The sequence below is a fragment of the Canis aureus genome, chromosome 3 (genome assembly GCF_053574225.1).
Source record: "Canis aureus isolate CA01 chromosome 3, VMU_Caureus_v.1.0, whole genome shotgun sequence".
NCBI lineage: Eukaryota > Metazoa > Chordata > Mammalia > Carnivora > Canidae > Canis > Canis aureus.
In genome coordinates, this window is record NC_135613.1 from 38,606,051 (window position 1) to 38,624,862 (window position 18,812).

At 42.3% G+C, this 18,812-nt stretch overlaps 1 protein-coding gene across 20 annotated transcripts in view; it reads left to right on the forward strand.

Moving 5' to 3' along the window:
• The window catches only part of FGGY (FGGY carbohydrate kinase domain containing), a 413,890-nt gene that overhangs the window by 98,040 nt on the left and 297,038 nt on the right, over positions 1-18,812 (forward strand). The gene's annotated exons all lie outside the window — the stretch shown is intronic.

Below are 18,812 nucleotides of genomic sequence, written 5' to 3' on the forward strand. Positions count from 1 at the left end.
GGCATATTTTAAAGTTTATGATTTTATTTTATTTATTTTTTAAAATATTGTATCTATTTATTCATGAGACACACACACACACACAGAGGCAGAGACACAAGCAGAAGGAGAAGCAGGCTCCATGCAGGGAACCCGACGTGGGACTCGATCCCTGAGCTGAAGGCTGATGCCTGACCACTGAGCCACCCAGGTGTCCCAAAGTTTATGATTTTAAAGATTGTTTAGTGGGAACAAGATATGTCTTGGGGACTTCATTTTTCTCTAACTCTTTCATTTTATGTACTCTATAGTTTTTAAAATTTTGTATCAGACACTTTATCATCCTTGTTCTTGTACATAATTTTGGAGTTTGGCTTCCTTGTGAAATTTGGGGATTGTAAAATTGACATTCTGCTCTTAATTCACCTTAATAAGATATGAAGAATTCCAAAATGGAACTTTTACTTTTTTTCGTTTTCTTTTTGGAACTTTTTTTGAAAGCCTCTTGATATAAGTGGAACTAAACAATCAAACATTGTATGTATTCTTTATTGTTGTTTTACATTATGAGTGTTAGAACCAAGCAGTGCCATAAAGATGAGAATTATCTCATTTTTAATAGTACTGTGCTTTATATTATTTATCTTTTTTATGTGGACTCATAGTCTCAAAAAAAGGTACAGTGTTCTTTGTCAGTTCAACTAGGTAATGCCCTAGCTCTTGATATTATCAATCTATTATCTATTATCAATCTATTATTAAATTATTTCACATTTTTAAATAATTGATTTGGTACATGATATTAACAGTTTTCAAGATCATCATTAATAGCATTTTGCATTCATAATAATATGAATAATATGAGTAATACTATGTAATATTCAGCTTACTGGTATGTCTTCACCATATAAAGCCCATAAAGAATTTTTGTTTCACCTCCCCAGGTGGATCTAATCCACTTACATATATTTAGAAGTGAATATTATGATATTAACAATAAATCTCAAACTACTTTGTATTAATGACTGTTGTTAAACTATCTAGATATGGAGGAGACTCTGGTGATCATCACACACAGGTTAAATTAGTATCAGAATGGATATTGAAAAGAATGCCAAAGACTGAGGCCAAATATAAAACTGATAGTGATGAGTAAATGCTTTTACCATGCTGAACTTTAGTATATTCCTGATTGATCTCGTTTTAGACATGTAGAAAATGTTGAAGGGTCTGAGATGTTAAGTAACCTGCTCAAGGTCATATGGCTAGTTAAGTACTTGCTAGGATTTAAATGATAAAACTCATGCTTTTAACCACTGCACTCCTGTAAGCTACTCGATATGTATCTGTGTATTAAGGAAATCAATCCCCTCAAGGAATTGATTCTAGGGATGAAGATAAGTAATCTTCATAAACTGTAAGTCAAAGTGAAAAATGTTGTGACTGCAGAATGAACAGCATAATAAGAAGCATATGAGTGGCAATAAATTGTGGTGGGATTAGGTACAGAATGAGGGAGAGAGTGGGAGAGAATAGCATCTCAGAGAGGTGGCACTGATTCTGGGTCCCAACCCTTTCCTTAGAGCTACCACACAACCCTTATTCACTCCTGCCGTAGAACATACTATTTAGTGTTTTGACCTATTTACTTATTTTTATCCTCCCAGGAGACTGTAAGCTCTCTAAAGGTAAGCGCTAAATCTGTATCTTTATCACTTAGCATAGGAACTGGTTTAATAAATATGGGATGGTGAGTGAAGGAACTGTGTTGCAGAGCAAATACCATGGGCAGGTGAAGATAGGACATTACAAAGATATGAACATGAATGAAGGTATGAAAAGTGATTGCAAGTTCAGGGAACAGTGGGTAGTGTAGAGTGGATACAGCATGAAAATGTAGACTGGAATCTTGTGAAGAGTTGGGTCAGCCATGTATACTGATACATCATAATAAAGAGTGGTATGTATTATTAAGATTTCTGAGTACATGCTTTTCTCGAATGTACCTTCATCTGTTCCAAGGACGAAGATGGAGGACTGACAGCCTGGGATACATTATGGGAGTTAAAAAGAAATGTTTTCATATCCCCCTCTGCTACTCATCAGCTGTGTGACAGTGGGCATGTGACCTAGCTTTGTAGTTACATAGTAGATAATTGAAAAGATTTGTCAAATAGATTAATTAATAATAGCTTTTTGTAAGAAGGTTTTGAGGCATTTGCGATGCAGCTATATAAAAGACGTAGTGTACTGTGCTTGCTACTTACTCCGTGAATGGGAGACAAAGTTTAGGGGCTTCCAGGCATGAGGGACACTGAGCATTGGCAAGGTAGCAGCTCTGTGGCTCAGAGTGGCTGGTCTATCTGGAACAGAACTAAGATGGCCAAGGGAGGGGGTCAAATCTCTTGGGATTATTTGGCTCCTAGGGTCAAGGAAAAGGTCCTGTCTCAGTGAGGCCCTGGAGTGCAAATCAAATAACAGGTGAGATGGTCAGCTCTTCACACCTGACCTGGAGGGGAGGCCTGGGTTCACGGGTGCCTGGGCATGGTGGCCCTGTGCTCCTGAGCCCTTGGACTGAATGCTGGGATGCAGGCAGCACAGTCAAGTCTGGACACCCCAGAGCTGTTCAGCCCTTGCTGTGGTCTGAATGAGGTTTACCTTCAAGGTTTGTAAGGGTCATGGAAGAAAGGAACTAATGTATTTTGATAGTCAAAAAAGTAAAACAAGGTATTGAGATACCAGTGAGCTGGATGCATAAGTATCCTTTGGTTTTACAAAGTAAATTACCTTTTTCTTTCCTTCCTTCTGTAAATGGTCCTGGAGAATAGCATTTTTCTCTTTACTGACTGACCACGCTCTGTGTATGTCCAATGTACAGATTTAGAGAGCTGTCCATTTCTTTATTCTTCACACATTCATCAAAGGCCTGCTGTGTACCCTTTCTTTAAAGGATGTGGGGCTGAAAGCAGGGGTCCCCCGGACAGTCACTTGGCAGGCCATTAGCGCCTAACAGAAGTCTGGTAGGTTGTAGATTCTGCAGTAGCAAAAGGGAGAGTGATCAGCTCCATCCAGGGAATCAGGCAAGGTCTCATAAGGTAGGAAATGAAGGATGAGTGGGAATCTACCAGGTGGATGATGAAGGCCACCTGACAAAAAGGCAGCATGTGCAAAGGCGTAGGCAGGAAAACCATGGTCCATCTGCAAAATTGTGAGCATGTGTAGGATTTGGAGAGAAGAATAGAAAATCCTCCCATACTTTACTCAGGTTTGGGGTTTTAGGAGTGGTTTTGGCATGAGCTATGGAACCAGACTGCATGGCTGTAAACCCTGGCCCTGCTGCTACATGGCTTCCGTGATCTTGGGCCAGTACCCTAACTTTTCTGTCTCTCATTTTCCTTATTTGAGATAACAGTGTGGTTGTGAAAATTGGAATAATAACATAAAGCACTTCGAACAGTGCCTGCCATATGAGTTATTATGAATGATATTATATGTAATTATGTAGCTAGCAATTATTCTTAAATTTCAACCTGTTGTCAAAATGGAATGACCTGGTGAGGATAATGTTTGGAAAAGTAACTGTCAGCTGCATGGGGTGGAGTGTCAGTCAGTTGGGACGGAGAACTGATGCCAGAGTTGGGGAAGTATCACAATATTCACGGAGATGTTGGAGGGCCCTGCTAGTGTAGCCAGAGTGGAGGAAGAAATGGAACATGCTAGGAAGGCAGACCCATTGGGTTTTGGTGGAAGATGCGGTAGGGGGAGGGGAGAAGCCTCTTCTCTGAGTATTCGGGAGTCATGCTAGATGGATGCTGAGGTCCATATGACATCGAGGTACTGTGGTGTCATTTATGGCCGCTCCGCTGAGTGCACTCCCCCCTGAGCTCCCATCCACGCCATGCATGCTGGGCAGTGTTCACTTCATGACGGTTTCAGCTGACTTAAATGTAACGCATGATGATGAACATATTTACATAATGTGTGGCTGGTGAAATCATGGAAGATTGGAATTTCCCATTTTAATTCCATTTTAAAGGTGCTTGTTAAGCAAAAGGATATAATTCATTTTTCAAACTGCTGAAATGTTATTTTGGCCTCTTGAATCAAAGGCATTCCGCAAGTGTTTTCTTTATTACATGCCTTAAACTTTAATTAGAATTTAATTATAAGATCCTGAAGGCATGAGTAAGAGGAGCAGATGGGACAGTAAAAGCAGCTTAGTGAGGGAGGATTAAAGATTAAAAGTCGCTTGTTAATGGCATAAGGAATGAACACAGAGCTAAATTACTTTGCCTTTGTGCTATTCTGATGCTTTTTTCAATTCTGAAACTTAGTTTCATTCCTGGTTTGAAGCTGAAGCATTTCATAGATTTTGGTTTTCATTTTTTGTTTTTCCTTCTGTCCCCAGAGGAGGTTTGTGCATCTAGAATAAAGTCAGTGAAAACTTTTTATTTGAGTCTTCATTCTAAACTTAGAAGGATCCTTTACTATTGGTAAATATTTTTGAACACAAATAGAGAAAGCAGAACCAGGGTAAATTCTTTGCTCCCTCTCTTGCCTCAAAGTATGCGTAAAAAAGGATGGATAGATGTTTCAGGTGTTGTTTGTACAACCGTGCTTCTAGAACTTGGCTGGGCTTGTGTCATTTTTATAATGTGCCAACCCTGGGGCATGCCTCAGTGTCAGTGGGTCTGGAATAATAGAAGGAACATGGTACATGAAACACATAACTTCATAACTGAGATCTTGGATGGATCACTTCACCCCTGATCCTCTATGTTGTAAAAGAATTCTTCTGTGTTGTTAAGGATTTAATCTGAATGCAATAATTCTGCAAGGGTTTTTGAGGGTCTGTTCTCAAGAAGCTTAAACATTAAAGGGAAAACAGACCAATAAATAAATTTTAAAAATGTGCTATAGCAGAAGATATATATCCAGTACCAGTGACAAATTATTAACACAGACAATTAGAGGCAGAAGATCATACGTCTCTAAGGATTTTGTAAATATAAAGTACTCTATAGATAGAAGCCATTTACATATATAAGATGGTATAACTAGGGATGCCTGGCTAGCTCAGCAGTTGAGCATCTACCTTCAGTTCAGGGCGTGATCCGGGGGTCCTGAGATCAAGTCCCATGTCAGGCTCCCTGCATGGAGCCTGCTTCTCCCTCTGCCTATGTTTCTGCCTCTCTCTGTGTGTCTCATAAATTAAAAAAAAAAAAAAAAAAAGATGGTATAACTAGAGATCTAGACCCTTCATTTTTTCACAAAACAGGTAGAACATGATGTGTGAAAAAATGTTTTATTCCTTCCAGCCCTTAGTAGAGTGCTTTGTACCTAGCAGGAGCTCAAGTCGTATTTGCTGGATTGAGACAAAAGTGGCTCACATCATCTCATTAGTAAATGTGAGCTGAGCATGAGAGAGATTTTGTTAAAGCTGGTAGGGGCAGGCATGAGTCTCTGGTTCCAGACTATGTTGTTTTCTGGGACTGTGTGCTATCTCTTCAGCAAGTTAGCCTCTGTACCCCTCCTGTCTTTAGCCTGGCCCACAGTCAGCCCACCTTGCATTTTGCCCACCTTGAGTCCTTGGCTAGAGAAGCGGGACACCTTGGAACCATCTGAGGGTGTGCTTCCTGGGGGCATATTTGGGGTGATCCCCTGCTAAGCTAAATGATTCCTCTTCTTAATGCTTTTGTCCCTTGTTTTTCTTTTCTTTTTGAAACCATAAATTTAGAATCTTCTCCCTCTTTAATTGCAATCTTAACACCAACTAGATAACATTTGAGAATAAAAAGGAGGGACAGATAAATACTGAAATACCAATTCAAAATTCTATCTTGTCCCACCCAGGGCCTTTTTTTTCTTTAAATAACTTGTTGTTCAATCAATTCTGATTATTTGTGGACTCCATATGTGCAAACTCCTTGAAGTGTAAAAAATTTTTTTAAAGATTTTATTTATTTATTCATGAGAGACAGAGGGAGAGAGAGAGAGAGAGAGAGAGAGAGGGAGAGAGAGAGAGGCAGAGACACAGGCAGACAGAGAAGCAGGCTCCATGCAGGGAGCCCGACGTGGGACTCGATCCCTGGTCTCCAGGATCATGGCCTGGGCTGAAGGTGGCACTAAACTGCTGAGCCACCTGGGCTGCCCTCGAAGTGTAGATTTGTAACTCTCAAATCAATACTTGTGGGGTTTTTGCAGTCTTTCGTAGACATGTACAGAGTGATGAAAAATTTTCGAGTTGCCTGATGCACATGTTCTCAGCCAAGGTTGAGCAAAATGACCTTCAGCCTTCTTGTTTCTGCTCTCATCCTATAAACACTGTCCTTTTTGTGGTCTTTTAGTGCCACATTTTCCCCATTTTTGTGCCTTTTGTGGGTGATTGCAGTATTTATTTATTTAAAGATCTTATTTATTTATTAGAGCCTACGAGAGAGCACAAGGAGGGGAAGGGGCAGAGGGAGAGAGAGAGAAGCAGACTCTGCACTGAGCAGGGAGCTGGATGTGGTGCTCCATCCCAGGAGTCTGGGATCATGACCTGAGCTGAAGGCAGATGCTTAACCAACTGAGCCATCCAGGTACCCCAATGATTTCATTTTTTAAAGTGACCCCCAAATATAGTTCCAAAGTGCTGTGTTTCTAAGTGCAAGAGCACTGCATTGTGTCTTATGGAGAAAATACATATGTTAGGTAAACTTAAGACATGAGTTAAATGCTGTTGTCCATGAGTTCAGTGTTAGTGAGTCAGCAATATATACTTAATGGGGTGTTTTTAAACAGAAGCACGCATAAAACAAGGTTGTGTATTGATCTGTTGATGAAAGTGTAACCAGCAGCTCACAGGAACCTAACCTTGTGTTTCCTTTGGGAACAACGGTTCAGTATTCACTAATGCAGCCTTTGTGGAGACTTGCTAGAACATGACTAGTGCGAATAATGAGAATACTGTAATCATGACCTGAGCCAAAGACAGGTGCTTAACTGACTGAGCCACCCACGTGCCCCAATCACACACTATTTTAATTTAGCACTCACGTTGGCCTGTTTGTGCTCAGATCCATCTGCTGCCCTTGCATTTCTCCTTTGTGCATTGTAGGGGTTCACCCCCTGCGATCTGATATTTTGACACTCTTGGGAGATGGGAGGCAGGAAGAAGAGGGAGGCCAGAGTGTTGGTCCTTCCCTCTCTCTGCCTTGGGTAACATTGTTGGCAGTGGTCACATCCCCTTCATGGCTCTCCCACCCTCTGGGCAGGTCCCTGTGGCTCCAAGTTCTAATTGATGACTTTGGCTCTTGGGGTTCAGCAAATGTACCTCCTTCTCTTGTTCTGTCAACTTCCTATTGTTGCTAATCTGACTTTCTTCCCTGTCTGCATGTGTAAAGCATCAGATTCAAAAGCCAAGGCAGGACAGAAAATGAGACAATGGTAGCAAGAATCGCCCACTGTACAGGAGGGACTGAGCAGGGGTGGAGGGAGTGGTCAGCCACCAGCCATATGTGTTGAGTACATGATGCTGGAGCTCTGTGTGCACAGGTTAAGCAGCTAAGATGCCATGGACCATTGGAAAGCAGCCAGTACCTCTAATCCAGAACTTATTTGTCTGGGATACGATTCCCTTAAATTTGACTAGCTCATGCACTGAGGGAGAAAAAAAATCTATTCTGATAATTATTCTGACAGGGCTCTAACAGGGCCTCTTTCCCTAGAGTGAAAAAATATATATTTCTGCCTTCTTTTCGTCCCCCTTTTCACCTTCAGACCCTTTCTCCCAAGAGTGTGTGGTCCCTTGCGAGTCTTATACTCCATTCGGAGCATCTTGTGTTGGCACAGCCCTTATTAAAAATGCATTTTCTCTGAGTCTTGTGTACACCCCCTGAAGTGTGGGTTAACAGAAGGGCCTTCTAGAGCTGAAAGACATTTTTGAAGAACCACTACACCAGGCGGCATTAAATATTGATCACCTGCCACATGTAAATTGTTCATCTTCTTGCTTTAACTCCTGGACCAGAATGTTTCTCGTCCCTTTTCTGCTAAAGTGGAGATCACAGACAAGCTGCTTTTTACCCTGCCGTGTGTTGTTTGCCTGTCCCAGGAATATGGGACATTTCTCTGTCCTGGGGGAAATACTAGGAAAGATTGCTTCTGACTGTCAGCGTCTCATTGGGGGATGGGCAATGTTGAGGCCAGAACACCCAGATTCCAGGGCAAGCAGAAGAGGCCCTGCCCCTCGCAAGCTGTGTGGGCTTGGGAATCTGATACTCATCATTTACCTTTGTAGTGTTGGTGCAAGGAGGCAGCACACACCCAGCTCTGAACACAATTCCTGGCCCTTCATGGGGATGCCATGTGACAAAGCTCTCTCCCCACTCTCCTTACTTCTTAGGTTTATCTGGGGCCTACCCAATATATTTCTAAGCAACCTAGAGTGTAATATGCTATTAATAATAACCCAAAGCACCCAGTATAATCTTATTAAACGAAAGTGAAATGTTAAGACACCCTTCACTGTTTTTTGGAATGTTTTTGTAAACGATCTTGATCTTGCTAAAAACAAAAACAAAAAAACAACCCACAGCATCTTAATGGTTTGTTTTAGCCTTTGCCATTCATACCTGAAAACATTAGAAGTTTGGAAAATTTTGGCAGACACATGTGCACATTCATATACGTGTGTTTATATATAGGTTCTTTCTCTTTATATATGTATGTGTAGGCACATATATATAACTCTTTAGAAGGGTTATTATAGTGTTTTATTTTCTTAAAGTCTGTATTTCACATCATTTTTCCCCCCCAGAACTGTTTATCCTCACTCCAGACATGACCGTTGGAAAGGTGGCAGGAAAAACAAACGGCTGGTGTGTTTTGGGGCAGTCTGCATTCCTTTTAACTCTCTGAGACCAGGCTTATGCTTGGGCTTTCAACCTATTTGTCCTGGGGCCCAACCACTTTGATTTGCTTGAAAATTATCCTGTTGTTCAAGCTCCTGAGAGCTGCCACAGAGGTTTCTTGGGTTTATGAACTGGAGATCTATGAAGTGTTTGATTTTATTTGTAACATTAACCATGGCAGCCTTAACTGGGCTTTTGTTTTCTTATTTAACTTTTATCCCTGTAACCTTAACCTAATTTATTTTTCAAATCTTCATCCTCTCCCATCCCACAATTCCTAATCCCTCTTTTGTCCTCAGATTTTCCTCCAAAGTCAAGAGAATGACATTTAAATCCATCCTTTAGGAAGTGCCTAAAATGCAACATACACACAGAATTACCGTCTTCTCCTGGATTTCTTAGGAAGACAGACAAAGATTTCAGAGTGTAGAATAGGAAAAGTGCTGACAGAGGTGGTAGTGAAGCTTGGGAGTGGGAGTGTGGATTTTGGAAAGCACTAGGACACTTCTACTTGGCCTTCATATGGACTTTTCCTTCCTCCATGAGGGGCCCAGGAGCCAGGGCTCTGGATGGTTTAGACAGGAAAGGGTTGAAGCGATAACTGCTTCCAGACCCTGATCCTTGAACACTCAGCCATCACTCAGGCTCGTGAGAAAGGGAGCAGGAGACATGAGGGGGCTGAGGGAGTTCCCACACAACTCCCCTCAGCTCCAGCTTGTCTGTACTCATCCCTAGGTGTGCCCTCAGCACGATGGAAGATACTGCATCTCTCATCTCACCCCGCCCTGATTCTGTGGAGGAAAAGGGAGTAGTTCTCTTTTATAGGTCAGGAAACTGAACCTCTGAGAGGTTAAGGAAACATAAAGAATAACTAGGATTATAATGAGTCTGGATTACCCAGTTAGTAGATTTTCTTTCTCACCGGGTATTTTTCTCCCTAGTTTGTATGGCCTTTCTTTGGAGAGTCCCTTCTTGAGGTACTTCAGCCAGAGGGAAGCACTAAGGTTTGTGGAGTCTCTTAGGCATCAGGCACTGTTTTATGCAATATGTATCAATGCAGTGTATGTTCTAATAACCCTGTGAATGGTGGTATTCTGAGGATTAGAGGGATAGGTAATTTCCTCATGGCCACAAAGGACACAGGAGGTGACTCCAGGATCTGAGCTCAGCTGTGACTACAGAACCTTTGCCATGTCTACTACACCCGCTCTTCACACTGGGAGGAGGGCTGTTGGCATGAGGCCACTCACACAGCAGTGGTAGCCGTGAGGTGGTCAGTGTAGACGAGTTGTGTTTCATGCTCTCTTGCAATGTCAATTCATTTCTAGCATGGTGAGGATTTAGGGCAGAGATGGGCTTGCTATCTGAGTCTCAGCCTCCTCAGGAACAGAGATAGCAGTGATGATAGGTATTGCTACCGTATGTGAGTATCTGTGTATGCCAGACAAAGTACTTGAGCTTGATGCACATACTTTCAGATTGACCTAACAATGCTGACATTTTCTCTACTTTACACATCTGGAGACAGAGAAGTTGAGTCCCTCGCCTGCCCCTTGTCACACTACTAGTAAGTGGAGGAGGGGGGATCCTTGCCTAAGACTTCGTATACCAAATCTATAGTCCTTCCACTTAGCCTCTGGGACATCTACCCCTGGGATCATGTACAGAGATTTCCAGTGGCATGTAAGATGATTTACAGTTGTGTAGAGACAGGTGCTAAAGAATATTGGCTCACATGGTTGAGAAGCAACCCGTCCCTTTTTATTTTTTTTTATTTATTTTTTTTCCATTTATTTTTTTTTTATTGGTGTTCAATTTACTAACATACAGAATAACACCCAGTGCCCGTCACCCATTCACTCCCACCCCCCGCCCTCCTCCCCTTCTACCACCCCTAGTTTGTTTCCCAGAGTTAGCAGTCTTTACGTTCTGTCTCCCTTTCTGATATTTCCCACACATTTCTTCCCCCTTCCCTTATTTTCCCTTTCACTATTATTTATATTCCCCAAATGAATGAGAACATATAATGTTTGTCCTTCTCCGACTGACTTATTTCACTCAGCATTAATACCAATGGCCACGATAGCCAAACTGTGGAAGGAGCCTCGGTGTCCAACGAAAGATGAATGGATAAAGAAGATGTGGTTTATGTATACAATGGAATATTACTCAGCTATTACCCGTCCCTTTTTAGTTGTCTTGTAAGCTATCTTTATTACGTCAGGGAGAGAATCTTAGTTAGGTGCCAGTATGCCTTTTATAATGTTCTAATATTTGCACTTTTTTTTTTCTTTTAAGCAAGAAAGAACAGGACTTAGGGTTAGTCAACAGAACCTAGAACATAATAACATCCATTATATTTTCATTGTATATTTAAATTTTCTTTAATTGAAAAATCCATCATGTTCATACATGCAAAATAATATAATGCATTTGTAAAGTATAAGGAGTAATTGAATGGACATCCATGTACCTATCACCTACTGAAAAGTAGACTAATTCCAGATACTCTGGGGACCTTCTGTATATGTCTCTACATCACATCATCTTCCTGTCACTCTCACCAACATTTTATGTAATCGTTCAACAGCAGTATGAGTGAGCCAGGTGATAAACATTCGTACTACGCTATTCCCTAGTTTTGTCAGTCATCTTAGTGATGCCTCTTTCTGGGTCAGAATCTCACCCAGGATCATACAGTGCATGTAGTTCTCTTGGCTCCTTTGTCTCCTATAACTTAGAATGGTCCTCAGTCTCTACCCATCTTTCATGACCATGATGATACCTTTGAAGCATCAGTTATTTTGTGTTATGTCTCTCAGTTTGCTTGGTGCTTCCTCAAGATAAAATTCAGGTTATGCATTTTCAGCAGGAAAACCACTTCCTTCTTAGTGCACTTCATAGTGCACTAAGACATGATGTCATGCCCTTCATAGTGCATTGTGTCAGGAGGCACACGATACCAGTTTGTTCTGTCACTGGGGTTGCTTACAGGGGATGGCACTTGCTTACATTGATGTCTTTCAGTCTCTACCCTGAAAGGACACCATTTTCCCTTTTGTAACTAATGATTGCCTTGTGGGGAGATACCTTGAGATTTTGTAAACATCATGCTTCCTATCATACCTTTGCCTACTAATTCTAGCATCCATTATTAATTCTTGCTTGCAGCAATTATTCCTGTGGTTTTGCCAGATGGCATTTTTTTTCTCTTCATAATTCCTTCCATATCTATTAGGATCTCTCCTATCAGTGGCTTTCTGTTTGTCTACCATTCATTTATTCTTTGAATTATTTATTTATATCAGTATATACTTCTGGATTATTTTCTTCTGTTGCCTTCAATCCATTACTATCCTTATCTTGCTCAAGTAGTCAACAGATTTCACCATTGCAAGCCCCTTCCGGTTGGCTTCTGTGCCCCTTTGACGTGTCTTCATTTTCTTTTGGCGCACGTCTTTCCTCTCTGGCACCATTGGGTGCCACTTAGGACTCTCCATGCTCCAGCCCTGGAATCAGCGAATACTCTGAGGAACCCTGAGAGAAGCCTATTCTCTGGCTATTCTGCTTTGTTTGCTTCCAGTCATGCCTTCATCTGTTGTGATATGATGTCCACCTTTCCCAGTGCACTGATGCTGCTGTTGTGAAGGTCGCTGCTAAAGCAATGGATACTGTTGCTTCTTATGTCTCAGACACCTCTGTCCTGCATCAGATCCTCTCAGGAGGACAGTAAAGAAAAGTTGCATCATTTCTTGATCCAGCTGCCCTTGTGGCAACCAGTGCCGTGCAGGGCATTCTGCAGGTATAAACTGTACCTCCCCTTGTGCTGCATGCCTGCCTTGATGTCCATTATGTAGCATTACATTTCCCAGTTGAGGCCACCTCTGCATCTCACTTTTTGCCCACATGTATACAACCTGAACATGTAGGGAATCAATGCTCCTTTTCCTCCCACGCTGGATGGTTCTAAGATATGGTCGTTGTCACTTGGGGGACTGGAGTGTGGAGGGTGTGGGTGGTCCTGTGGATGGAGAATGAATAATTTTTGTGGAAATGACTTGATAATGGCAACTTCATTTTGCCTCTCCTTGTTCCATGCCCTGTGTCCTCACTCTACTCCTGCTCCTGGAGATTGCACTTCCCTTTTTTTTTTTTTCAAGATTTTATTTATTTATTCATGAGAGACAGAGAGAGAGAGAGAGAGAGGCAGAGACCTAGGCAGTGGGAGAAACAGGCTCCATGCAAGGAGCCCGATGTGGGACTCGATCCCAGATCCTGGGATCATGCCCTGAGCCAAAGGCAGATGCTCAACCGCTGAGCCACCCAGGCATCCCAAGATTGCACTTCGTATTGCAGTGTTGCTATATAAACCCTCTTGCTCAGGGTCTGCTTTCTGGACAATCTGAGTGAAGATATGCTGTGTTTAATAGCCATTCTCTATAATCCCTTAACTTTCACAGTATCACATGTTCAAGTTCACTCATTCATTCATTCACTCCCAAACTTAACTTATTGAGATCATCTCTATGTGAAGCATTGCATATAGACAGACAAAATCCCTGACCATGTAGAACTTACTATAGTGTGAGAAATTAACTGAATACACAAATAAATACAAATGGAAGTGCTCTGAAGAAAATGCTACAGGGAGAGGGGTTGAAAGTGAGTCAGATGAGGAATGGCATTGAGAAGATTGAAAAGTACTCTCTGAGAAGGTGACCTCTGAATGGAGCAAGGACCGTGGGAAGAAATGAACTGAGGGAAGAGTGATCCATTCAGGAGGAAGAGGAAGTACAAGGGACTTCAAACAGGTGTATGTGCTTGACCTGTTGGAGAACAGCAGAGAGGTAGAAGTCAGTGTGACTGAACATAGAGAAGCCGATTATTGGAGATGGCAGCCAACAGAGGTAGGAAGGGCCCTTCCTTGAAAGACCATAGAGGGTATGTTTCTGGGTTTGGATTTTCTTGTTTTAAAGATTTTGTTTATTTATTCATGATAGACATAGAGGGAGAGAGAAAGAGAGAGAGAGATTGAGAGAGAGAGGCAGAGACGCAGGCAGAGAGAGAAGCAGGCTCCATGCCAGAAGCCCAACGTGGGACTCGATCCCGGGACTCCAGGATGACACCCTGGGCTGAAGGCAGGCGCTGAACTGCTGAGCCACCCAGGGATCCCCAGGGTTTGGATATTTTATGTATGTCCTAGGATAGTTTTGGCGAAGGAATGACATGCTCTGATTTTCATGTTAATGAGCTTTCTTTAGCTGCTGTGTGGAGAATGGATTTTTGTTAGATAAGAATGGAAACAGAGGGGGTGCCTGGGTGGCTCAGTCATTTAAGCATCTGCCTTTAGCTCAGGTCATGATCTGGGGTCCTGGGATCGAGCCCCACGTCTGACTTCCTGCTCAGCGAGGAGTCTTCTTCTCCCTCTCCTTCTGCCCCTCCATCTCGCTCATACTCTCTCCCCCCCCCTCAGATAACTAAATAAAATCTTTTTTAAAAAAAGAGTGGAAACAAATAAGTGATTGCAACAACTCCAGTGAGAAGCTATGGTTTTTTGGACATGTGTTGAGACGTGGAGTATATGTCAAAGTTGATGCAGAAGAGGCTTGCTGATGGTGGGGGAAGGGAGGTGTCAGCCAAGCAATCAGGGATGAATGCATGACCGCCCTATACCCTTGACTTGATAGTACCACACATACTTTCACCTTTCTCATACATCTTTCTGGGTCTCATTCAGACTCCTAGAGTATCTCTGTGTTCCTTTGCAGAGGCTGCTGATCATAATTCTCTGCTCTTCTCATGAGCCAGCGATTATACAGCAGAAGTCACAGACTCATGTTCCTCCCAGCTCACAGAGGTTAGCACAGAGGAGGCATGGGCTGAGATATCCTGCGCGAGTGGGGACAGCCCTGGTGGGCTGTGCGGTCTGAGCCTGGTCTGGGGGGGGGGGGGGCTTTCTGAAGTGAACTCTAGCTGCCTGTGTTACCCAGAGCCAGAATGCTGGCACCTGGGATTGCAGAACCTCCTGAGTTTTCAAGACAAGCTAGAAATCCAGACTTAAAAAATTCACAATCTGAACATTTTTATATGTTGGCTGAAACTCTTTTTAGAGCTCTGGATGGTGGGCGGTGGGGTGGGGGGAGCAAACAAGACAAGTCTGTGTTGCAGATGTGGCTCTTGGGCCACACTGGTTTGCAACTTCTGCTGAAATAGTCTTTCTGGGGTAACTTGGCATACATGGCGTGATTTATCGATTTCATTTATGGGCCAGTGACTTCTGAATCTGTATTCTCAGCTCTGTTCTTTGAAATGTTTCTAGCCACTAGACATAATTCCATAGCTCTCCACAGTTGTGTCTCACCAGCATGTTCCAAATTCAGATTTCCCATTACCTTGTGCCTCTTCTGCCTATTTCATCCCTTCTCAGGGGTTCAGGCTAAAACCCTGGCTTCATTCCTGCTGCCTGCCCTGCTGACAAGCTGCCTATTGATAAATCCATCTCTTCATTTTATTTGTGTTCCTTTCTAAATATTTTTTTAATGCGCTGCCTCTTCTCCCTTTCCGCTACCACCTTCATTTGGTCATTCAGCCAGATTTGGAACCAATAAGACTAAGTCTATATTATCTTACCCATTTTACAGATGATGAAACTGAGATATGGAGAAACCTAGTAATTTGACCAAACCACACAGTAGCAAGGGTCGGAGTGGTGATTTGAATGCAGGCAGTGTTATTGCAGAATGTGTACTGTTCATCAGTACAAAATAATAAATTGATCATCTGTATTATAGGGATTTAAATGACAAGTGTTATGATTTTGTTAATCATTCCACAATTTGTATGCATATCCGATCATCACCTTGTAATCTTGATATATATATACATTTATATTTGTCAATTGTTCCTTAATAAAGTTGGAAAAATAATTCAGTGGCAGAAACGTAAAATAATAAAAACTAAATGACTTCTCTGTAGAAAGAGAAGTGGAGGTCATCAACTAGAGTTAAACCTCTTCTAGAAAGCTGAGAAAAAAAATATATTTTAAGTTACAGTATCCTCTAGATATGAAACTGTGCTTGCTAAATCCTCAGGGAGTATTTGAAAACACATATTTCCTTTATAGATTTTTAGTCTTCCATGTTTTAGATAAATTTGCTTTATCCACGAGATCAGCTGAATCACAGAGACGCTCAGTACAAATTGTAGAAGTTTGGTGTTCACTTTGAAAACATTTTAATATCGTTTACAAATACCCAGATAAGGGAGTCCAGGTGTGTGACTGAACAGTAGTGACCTCTCCTGACAGGGAGCCCATTGCCTGCTGTCTCCGAGTCGCAGTTTTGGATAGGCTCTCTGTAGTCATCCAGCTTTTCTGGTTGCCTTCACCCAGCTGTCCCAGCAGACAGGCCTGGCCGGGCCCAGCTCCAAGAGGGAGATGCTGCCTGCCACCCCTCTCCGTGGCATTTTCCAGATTTTTTCCCCCTTCCTTTTTTGGTAATGGAAAACCGCTGGCACCTGCACTTTGATTGTGTGGCAGTACCCACTTAGCAGTTGGTTTTATGCTTACTTCACATGATAGCTTTTATTTTGGAAGGACAATTTTGCCCCCAAGAGAACACGTTTCTTCCTTGGTACACTGATGCTCTGGGTTCAAACGCAACCAAAAGGCTTTGCGAGAAACCCTCAGGGATTTTTCCACCAAAAATACCACTGTAGTGCTTAAGAGTTCAGACTTTAGCTTCTGACATTCCTGGGTTGGAGCCCTAGCTCATTTCTCATCGGTAAAATGGGAATGATAATACTGCATAGTATTATTAGGTGGATTAAGTAAGATGTTGTGAAAGCGTAACAAACACTCAGTAAATTTTAGTTATTGTTATTATTGTAATTATTTTATTATTGTATTGGCCCACTTAACAGTTCTTTAGTTAGCTCCTATTAGGTAATCTCCCAGTGTAACTCACACGATGCAGGGACTCCTTAATTACTGTTAAGCCGTGTCTGATCAGCATGTCTTCCTGTCCAGATTTGAACTAAGGAATCAAACAAACAGAATGAGTATCTTCTGTGTGCCGGGAACTGCACTAAACCCTGCACGCTTAAGAATGGGGTCCTGTGAAATTTCACCCCTTTTTGTTCCCCGTTTCAAGCTGAAACTGCATTTTTGTGGTTCCTCAAATGTGCCCACTCTCTGCCTACCTGCACACGTTTGTGCAAATTGTCCCTATGACATGGAATGCTCTCTTTCTCGTATCATGCTGGCAGATTCTCACCTTCACTTCAGATCTCATCAAAAGTAGTTCAACTCTCCCAGGGAGAGTAAAGTGTTGTTGTTTATTGTTGTTGTTGTTTTCTGTTGTCTGTGTGCTGTGCTTTGATATTACTTATGATATTCTCATGATTGTGTACATCATAATTGTCTGCCTATCTCTTCCCTGGAGTAGGAACATTTTGAGAGTAGGGACTGTGTCTGTTTACTTTTGTATTCTTAACAAAGTGCTTATGGGGACTCAATTCTGTTGATGGGTGAGTTGGATGGATGAATGGATGGGTAGATGGGAGAAAGAAATGACACATAGATTAGAACAAGTGGAAGGACCGATGAATGACACAAGGACCTTGTCACACCTGTAGGAAAGATGGGAATGCAAATACTCTCAGGGTACCATGAGAAATACTTAGAGATCATAGAGCATAAACAGCTGGTGACAGCTAGCAGGTTCTGCCTGTAGACATGTATTATTTCGACTACTCCATGCTTATTGATTTCTTTATTTATTTTTAAATAATTCAGGTAGCAAACATAAGCTTCCAGACCTCTGGCTTCCCAGACTTGGTAAAACACTGGGTCTGGTCTCCTGGATGAAACAGTGTAGTCAGGAGTAGCTGAGAGGCATGTATAGGCATATGCTCTGCAGCTCCCCATCCGGACCCTGACCCTTGAGAGCACTTGAGTTTGCAACCCCTCCCTCTATTATAGGGGGTGATTTGGAATTTCTCTAAGTGGGGATGAGAGGGAAGGGACAGTCTGGTGTAGAAGCAGGTCACAGCGAGTGGAAAGGCCTAGAGATGTGAGAACTGCATGAGGCATTGGAGCGCTGGTGTGATTCCCATCCACACAAAGCACACAGAGCCTGTAGGCAGTTAACAAAGCATTGGCTATGGTCAGAGAAGTCTGTAGGGCCCAGTGGTGGGGACTTTTGGTATTTCTTGCTAATTTTGGATTCCAGCCTATAGTAAATGGGGAGTTGAGTGGTGGTTTAAGCTGAGGAGTGACCTGATTGGACTTGCATTCTGTCCGTGGTAAGGTGGATGAGTTCCAGAGGGCACAGGGGTAGATGCATGTAGACCTGATAGAAGCCTATGCTCTAGGTCAGTGGTTCTCGACCTGTGTTGATTTTTTTTTTTTCAGGGGACACTTGGCAAAGTCTAGAGAAATTTTTGATTGGGAGGAGGAGGTGTGTTATTGGCATCTTGTGGGAAGAGGCTAGAGATGGTGCTAAATATCCTGTAACACATAGAACAGCCCTCACGGCAACAAAATGACCCAGCCCAAAATATCAACAGTGACGAGGTGGGGAAACTTGCTCCAGCCCAACTGAGATGTGAAGAGGATATGAGGTCAGGAGTGCCCATGGGTGTTCTTAGAAAAGTTTGGAGCCCTCGTGGATTCAGGAGGTGGAATCAGCAGGCATACTGATGGATTACCTGATCGTTGGTTAGAGGGGAGGGAAGGAGAAGGATGAGCAAAATGGGAGACAAAGCAGAGCAAGATTTATTTAGCAAGTAAAGAAGAAATTGGCCTTTAAAGGGTAACTGAAAGTGCTAAGTTATCATCTCCCATCATTAATTTCTACTGATTGAATGGTGCCAACCAGCGCATTCTCTTTAAATATTTTATTTATTTATCTTAGAGATAGAGTGAGCCAGTGAATGAGG